The sequence below is a fragment of the Gekko japonicus genome, unplaced genomic scaffold, assembly GCF_001447785.1.
Source record: "Gekko japonicus isolate JY-2015 unplaced genomic scaffold, Gekko_japonicus_V1.1 scaffold1627, whole genome shotgun sequence".
Taxonomy (NCBI): domain Eukaryota; kingdom Metazoa; phylum Chordata; class Lepidosauria; order Squamata; family Gekkonidae; genus Gekko; species Gekko japonicus.
Genome location: NW_015163652.1, coordinates 248208 through 255603, shown reverse-complemented (window position 1 = coordinate 255603; position 7396 = coordinate 248208).

The following is a 7396-nucleotide window of genomic DNA, read 5'->3' as shown; positions in this document are numbered from 1 at the left end:
GAGCTGCGGGAGGTTGTGGTGGAGCACAGGCGACTGAGACAGGTGGACTGCGCACAATGTTCACAGGAGTCTGGATTGTGGGTCTCCCCAAGACAGAAACTACAGTACTTATGACCGTCTGGAGGAGCCAATTTGCTTCCACAAGTTCGGCAACGATTAAAAAATCCCCACTTCTTCGACTTTTTTGTCTTTTTCTCCATAGACTGAAGAAGAAAAAGTCCAAACGACGAGAAGGGTTGGGGGGGGGGGCAGCGGCCCGAAGGCCTGAGGTAATTTTACCTCAGACGACGAAAACAAAAACTCTCCTTTAAAAAAAAAAGACAAGAAAAAAGAGAAAAACAGAAGAGAAACTGAGAGAAAAAATGAGAGCTGATCACTAAAAGTGACCAAAAACAGCGATCCGGCCAGACCTCTCGAAGACAGGCCTGCTCAGCGCGGCAGTAAGGAAAGAACTGGCGGGATGTCCATGCCTGCCCTTCTGGGCATGCTCACTGGGGCTCCTGAGCATGCTCAGTTGGGCCAGGCACGAAAATCCTTTTAAGAGTGCTTGCTACGGCACCGGCAGATCCAGCGCAGGCGCACTAGATCCCATTGGTGTGAAGCACAGAGACCACGAAGATGATCTTCTGGTTGCCAGACAATCTTAGGATCTCCTAGCTATATGATAATTATAACTGCTGTGTATAGCGTATTGTAAGTAGGGTCCCATTATGTAAATCTTGTACTGCTTAATGCATCATGTTAATTCTTAACCTATGCTTCAGTTCTTTCTGATTGGTTCCAGACTTCTAAAATCCTAACACATTGGTTATTGAATGTTCCATTTTGTTGACTGAACTGACTGTGTGAACTCTGCCTTGAGCCCCTATGAGAAAAGCAGACTAGAAATAATGCAAAAAATAAAATGTTGCTAGGTTGCACCTCGCGCCAGGTCTGCACCAATATCCTCCACGCGCATCCCGAATTTCTCATTTCTAGCCTTGGCACACTAAGGTAGCAGCAGACTCCTGGTGGGGAAGGGACCAGAATCTGAAAATCGGTATCTGGCCTGCCCTATATATCCTCATTAAGTAAAAGCCACCAAGGGGAAGTGGAGCTCTTGTTGAAATGGTCAGCCAGTGTCTGAGCTGTATCACTTCTGACTTCTTGCGGAGGGCCTCCATAAAAATAATTCCCTGCATCTAAAGAAGCAATATTCTAGCCAAGCCCTGACATGCTCATTTTCTGGGTGGAGTGATTCTTCATAAGGAGAAGCATTAAATCCTTTGAGCTCCCACAGGCAACATAAAGTAGTATGCTAAAAAAAAAAGCATAAACGCAGCGCTGCCCCTTTTAGGCCCATGCCATTAAGTAGATGAAGCACAGGATTAATACATTGGCATATTCAGCCTTGATTGGCTGATTGATGAACAAGCCACATGTGGCTGTAAGTTTGCAGATAGTGCCTGTGTGGCATTTATGTTCATTACAGAAATGCATCAGCCATCTGTTCTTCTGGCAAAAGAGGTATGATGATTAAGTGTCATGTGACTTCTACTTGTAGCAACGCAATCATCATACACTCCACAGTCTCGTGGAGAAGAAACTGATGAGGGTCTTAAATGGATCTGAAGCTTATTGTAGCCATAAAGTTTGTAAACGAACTACCACCCTTTGACATAGTTTAGCTAAAATACTGGATTATAAATTAGAACATGGAGGTTTTCTTACAAATCCCAAGTTTATGTGATCTCAAGAATTTCACGCTACCATTCATATGCATCTATATAACTAATAGCGATGTGTGGCCCCCATCTGCAGATATCTAAATCTGCGGGCCACGCAGACACCAAATACTTTTCCTGAAAAGCTAGAGGACACCCCAGGTTTGCAGAAACCCCCCCCCACTCTTGGTAAGGAGATAATAAGTGGAGGTCAAGGGGGGAGAAAGGAGAGATAAGAAGGGAGGAGAAAGGGAGACGGAGGGGGGATAGTGACAAGAAGGGGGAAGAAAAAGGGATTGTCAGAGAAGAGAGGGGGAGGAAATAGAGAGGGAAGACTGACTAAGAACGGGGGAAGAGGGGGGAAGGACAGAAGGGGAGGGGTGAGAAAGAGGAGGGAAATTGTTAGAGAAGGGGGAGGGGGGAGGAAGCAAAGGGGGATAATATGCACCCTTCTTGCAAGTTTTTTGTGGATCCCCACTTGTTACTGTTACTTGCACTTAACACAGCTTCAGTGTTCAGCAGAGGAGGCAAGATGAATATGTGCAAGAAAAGGTTCCTAGCTTGCTTTTCTATGTCACTTTTTTTGGGGGGAAAGAGGTCTGAAATCCTGAGTATATTTACTTTAGAATAAGCCTTTTTGGAGCTCAGTGGGAATTATGTCTAATCGTGCCTAATTTCAAGCTGTACAAGTGAAGGACAATGGTGGCCTCCCAACAAAGTATCCTGTTTTTGTAGATTCCTGGGATTTATATGGTGATTACAGTCAGGGAACCTTTCTCACGAAGAACTGGAAAGACACCCTTGAAAGCCTGAGACCTGCTTTTGCAGTCAGAGCCGCCATACGTTACCCGTTTTAGTGCTTGCCAATCACGCTTGCATCATCCTATGAAGCATACAGGGGCTTGAACAACTAAAAGGCAAGCCACACATAAGCTGATCAAACACAGCCTGCCCTAAACTACTCCATCCATTTTATTTATGTGCTCTGTGCAGATGGCATGGTCTGTAACCTCTTTTTAAGCAACGTAGATTATAGATGGGAATTCAAATGCCAGCAAGATTCAAGAGGATCTCAGCGTATGCGACAATTTTTTTCATGGCACCAACACATTCAGGACATTGATCCAGATATATTTTGGTATTTAGAGAGTACTCAAAGAAGAGTTTGTGCAAGCAGGTGTTTTGTTTTTTGGGTTGCAAAATTGAGGGGAAATAAAATCAGCAAAAGCCAATAGGATCTCTATCTGGCTCCCACTATAATTTTCAAGTCAAGGATGCAATTTCAATTAGGCGATCAAGATGAAAGCCTTTACAGTAAGAATAACCCTGTAATTTCCATCTTGAATCACGAGGGATGGATAACACAAGGCAACACGAACACCAGAATCAATCCAGATGCATTGCACAGCCAAAGCCAGGCGCTTTGTCACCCACAATGCCAAGCTGCCCATTGGAGAAGAAAGCAAAGTCTCAGGGCAAAAACATCCCACATTAACATTTCAGGGGAAACAAGTCGCGAGGAGAGGTGTGCTTAGACTGCCTGCTTGGAGCGACTGGTCAAAGGTGGAGCTGTATGTGACCCGCAGTCTGACAACCCCTGTTCTGAATATTTCTAGCCCTGAGCTTGTTTGCTGTGCCAGTCTTTTGTGGGGGGGCTCCAATCAATGGCTTCGGCCAGCTAATTCCACCGTCTTCAACGTGATAACTCAGTACTAAGGACTGTTTGTCGATGCAGTGATTTTAAAACTAAGTTGTATTGCAGTTCCAATGACTGGCCAAACAGCGTCTGATGTGCTTGTTCCTTGCTGACTCCTTGCATGGGATTCCACCAAATCATGCAGCTGGTCCTGCCTGCCTAAGAGGTTCTGAGTTAAAACCCAACTCCTCTTGCAAACTCAGGGTCAGGCCAGATGAGACACAAGAAGGCCCGTGGCTGGATCATCCCAGTCCACTTCAAATGGAAATAGCAACCACATGGGGGCAAACCCACACGGAGGTGGGAAGAGTCTCCCCACACACACCATGGCCCCTGTCTGGTGGAGCCAAGTTCATGTTAGGCAGTGGGCTTTCTCCCAGCTTGGTTCCGATAGGGAAAATCAGCTGAGCTGGAAGGGAAGTGCTTCAGCTAACTGCGGGAGGTGAAATAAGGAGCGGGCAGGATTTAGCTTCCCCCACCTATGGAATCTACAAAATCTATAAAAACTGTGGGAGGTGAAAAAAGGAGCGGGCAGGATTTACCTTCCCCCACTCAGGAATCTACAAAAACAGGAACAGACACATACTCACCCCTCACTTTACGTTTGAAGAAACAAAATTATTAAGGACACAGAGGAAAAAGCCTTACTGAGGAAGAATCAGCACCACTTTTCTAAAGGGAAGTCTTGCCTCAACAAGGTTTTCACATTACTTGAGAGGGTAGTGATCCAGAAGACATTATGCACTTGCTTCTCTCAGCAAAGGCTCCTAAATAAACAGTAGTCATGGGATATGAGGATGGAACCACTTGTGGCAAACAGAGAGCCAGTTTGGTGTAATGGTTAAGTGCGCGGACTCTAATCTGGGAGAACCGGGTTTGATTCCCCACTCCTCCATTTGCACCTGGCTGGATGACCTTGGGCAAGCCGTACTTCTGATAAGAGCTGTTCTTGAAAAAGAGCAGTTTCTGCTAGAGCTCTCTCAGCCCCACCAACCTCACAGGGTGTCTGTTGTGGGGAGGGGAAAGGAAAGGAGTTTGTAAGCCGCTCTGAGACACCTTTGGGTATTGAAGGGCGGGGTATAGATCCAATCTCTTCTTCTTCTCTTTAGAACCTCAATAAATGATAGGAAGCAGAGAGGAGATGGACAGTTCTCACAATGGAGGAGAATAAGCAGTGGGGTTCCATAGGGATCACGGCTGGGATTGTTGCGATTTAATTTCTCCATAAATCTAGAATTGTGGGTGAGCAGTGAAGGGGCCAAGTTTGTAGATGAAACCTAATTATTCAGGATGGGGAGAACCAAAAGGGATTGTGAAGCGCTCCAAAAGAACTCCCTAAACGAGCTACATAGATGACAATGTGACAAAGTTCAGTGCCACTGTAAAATGATGTACATTGGGGCAAGAAAATCCTGGCTTTATCTGCTGCTGGGGTATAAACTGGTACTGAGTGATCAGGAAGGAGATCTTGGGGTCACGATGGATAGGCTGATGAAAATATTGACTTAGTGTGTGGCAGCAATGAAAAAGGCAAAATCGATGCTAGGAATGGTTGGGAAAGGGATTGAAAACAAAACTGTATTTACTGTAATGACCCATGTTGTGGTTGCATTGGGAATACTGTGTATAGTTCTGGTTGACATATTTCAAAAGGATATTGTAGCCCTGGAAAAGGTACAGAAAAGGGCAACCAACAAGATTGAGGGGTCGGAGCACCTTCTCTAACAATATTAGAACTTCTAAGCACTCAATGAAATTGATGGCTAGCATTTGTTCCATGAAAGAGTAATTGTGGAATTCACTGCCACAGGACACAGTGATGGCCACCAGTTAAGTTAGCTTTAAACAGGAAGTAGACATATTAATAGAGAATAGGTCCATCAATGGCTATTAGTCATGATGACTAAAGGAAACTTCCATGTTCAGAGGCAATAGCCGTCTGAATACCAGTGGTGGAGGACAGTAGGGGAAGTAATTCTGTGCATTCTTGTAGATTGTCCAGGGGCATCTGGTTGGCTATTACAGGAAACAGTACATTGGACTAGATGGACCTTTGATCGGATCCAGCACAGCTGCTCTTATGTACAGTGGTCAGGTATGTGCTATGTGTCTGGGTTTGCATATTGTGGTCTTAGGCACATGTATAAGGTGCACCCACACACACACAAACACTTGTGCTAGTCCTGTATCAAGACATACTATCTTCTATAGTTGTTGAGCATAATATTCTTGCTGTTAATCCCCTCAATCACTATTTGATTTCTCCAGCAGAATTGATTCTAGGCCCCTTTCAATCCAAGTGGGCTGAAAACAGCCAACCATTTTGAAATGTAACTGGGATTCAAATCCACAGCCTTTGGATTTGTTGTCTTTTTTGATGTGTGGAGCCCCAAACACTTGCATGTTTTGCATATTGCATCCACCTGCAATATCTGAGTTGTGATCCAATTTGTGATATGGCCCAATTATGCCTCAAATGAAGCATTTATGAACTGTTTCTGTTGCACCAACTGGCTGCAGAATTCCATTCAGGGCCAGGCCTTCAAAACTGCTAATTAGGAAAGAATCATAGATAATTCACTTTTAAACTAAAAATCTATTCATTAAACAATACACCATTTAAACTATCCACGTGAGGTATTAGACTACTACTCGGCTTGATAGAAATTAATTCTGGATCTGTTTATCTCCGCTGTGAATGTTATTTAGCAACTTAATCCAATGTTGTTGAATTAATTATACTTCATATATTATAAAGAACTGAACTTATTAAATATATATATTTTGAGAAAAGAACGAACATACAATTAGAAGAAAGTCTTTCGAAACCTCATTAAAATAAATTCCGTTCTGCTGCTTAGGCCTTGACCTCATAATAAGTAGTTACTATAGCTGAGTCTGCGGAGTGACTGAAAGACGCTGTCTGTTCGTAGTCATCTTTCCTAGTTATTATAGCGTGCAGATCTGCAAAGAAACTCAATGTCATGGAGCCGACAGCATGTCTGCATGAATAGTGTGTGTGGTGGGGTGGGGAACAGATAATTGCACACACTGGCCCACTATTGCCCCATGCCTGGTCAGAAAGCTGGAGAACCTATGGAAAATTAATTTAGGACACTATTGCGGCTTCTAGGGGTTGGCCATACTAAATCATGTATCCAGTCCCACAGAGTCATGTTCCTATGTCTGATTTCAGAGAGCACTTGTGAGTAGGGGGAGGTAGCTCTGACGAACACCATTACTTGTTAATATACCAAACACACATTTACACTGATGGTTGTTGACTCGCTGGGATTTTCCCCAGCCCTGCTGCCTGAATTCTTTTAAACTGAGGAGGCCATTGATTGATTTTGGGACTTCTTGCCACTGAAGTATTACCTCTCCATCTCCATTAAAAAAAACTGGGAAGCCTACCTTGACAAGACCTCCATAAGCATAGCAAGCATGCATGGGAGTCTGAAGTGGGTCAATCATATGCAGACTCTGGGATTTCAAACAGTACTATTCTAGTCAACAAGCTCTTTTGTATATTCAGATTCTTAAACCTTAGCAGGCTCAGCATTCTGACTTGTCAGGCATCAAGCCAACCCTTTGGGGATTTGTGTGTCTGTGTGTGAGTTCTCCAAGAGCAGGATACTAGTTTAAAAAAAAAAAATCAGAGTCCAAAGTAATCAAAACCAGCCATATTAATGCCAACCTCAAAGAGCAATAAACAGCTAGACAAAAATCAATGCTAGATGATAAAGGACAGAAGGGGCCCAGAAAGAAGATTTATAGAAAAAGCTTCAGAGAGGGAAGTGCACACAAAGAAGAAACAAAATAGTACTCGTGTCCTTTTAGGGCTTTAATATTCAGCATAAAGTATATTGCTAAGTGCATAAACAGCTTCTTGGTTACTGTTGTTTAAAAATAAAAAAAAATGCTCAGAAGCTTTTAGATGTACTTCTTTTTGCGTCAGAAGGGATGGTGAGCTTTTTTGATGAAGTGGAACGACATC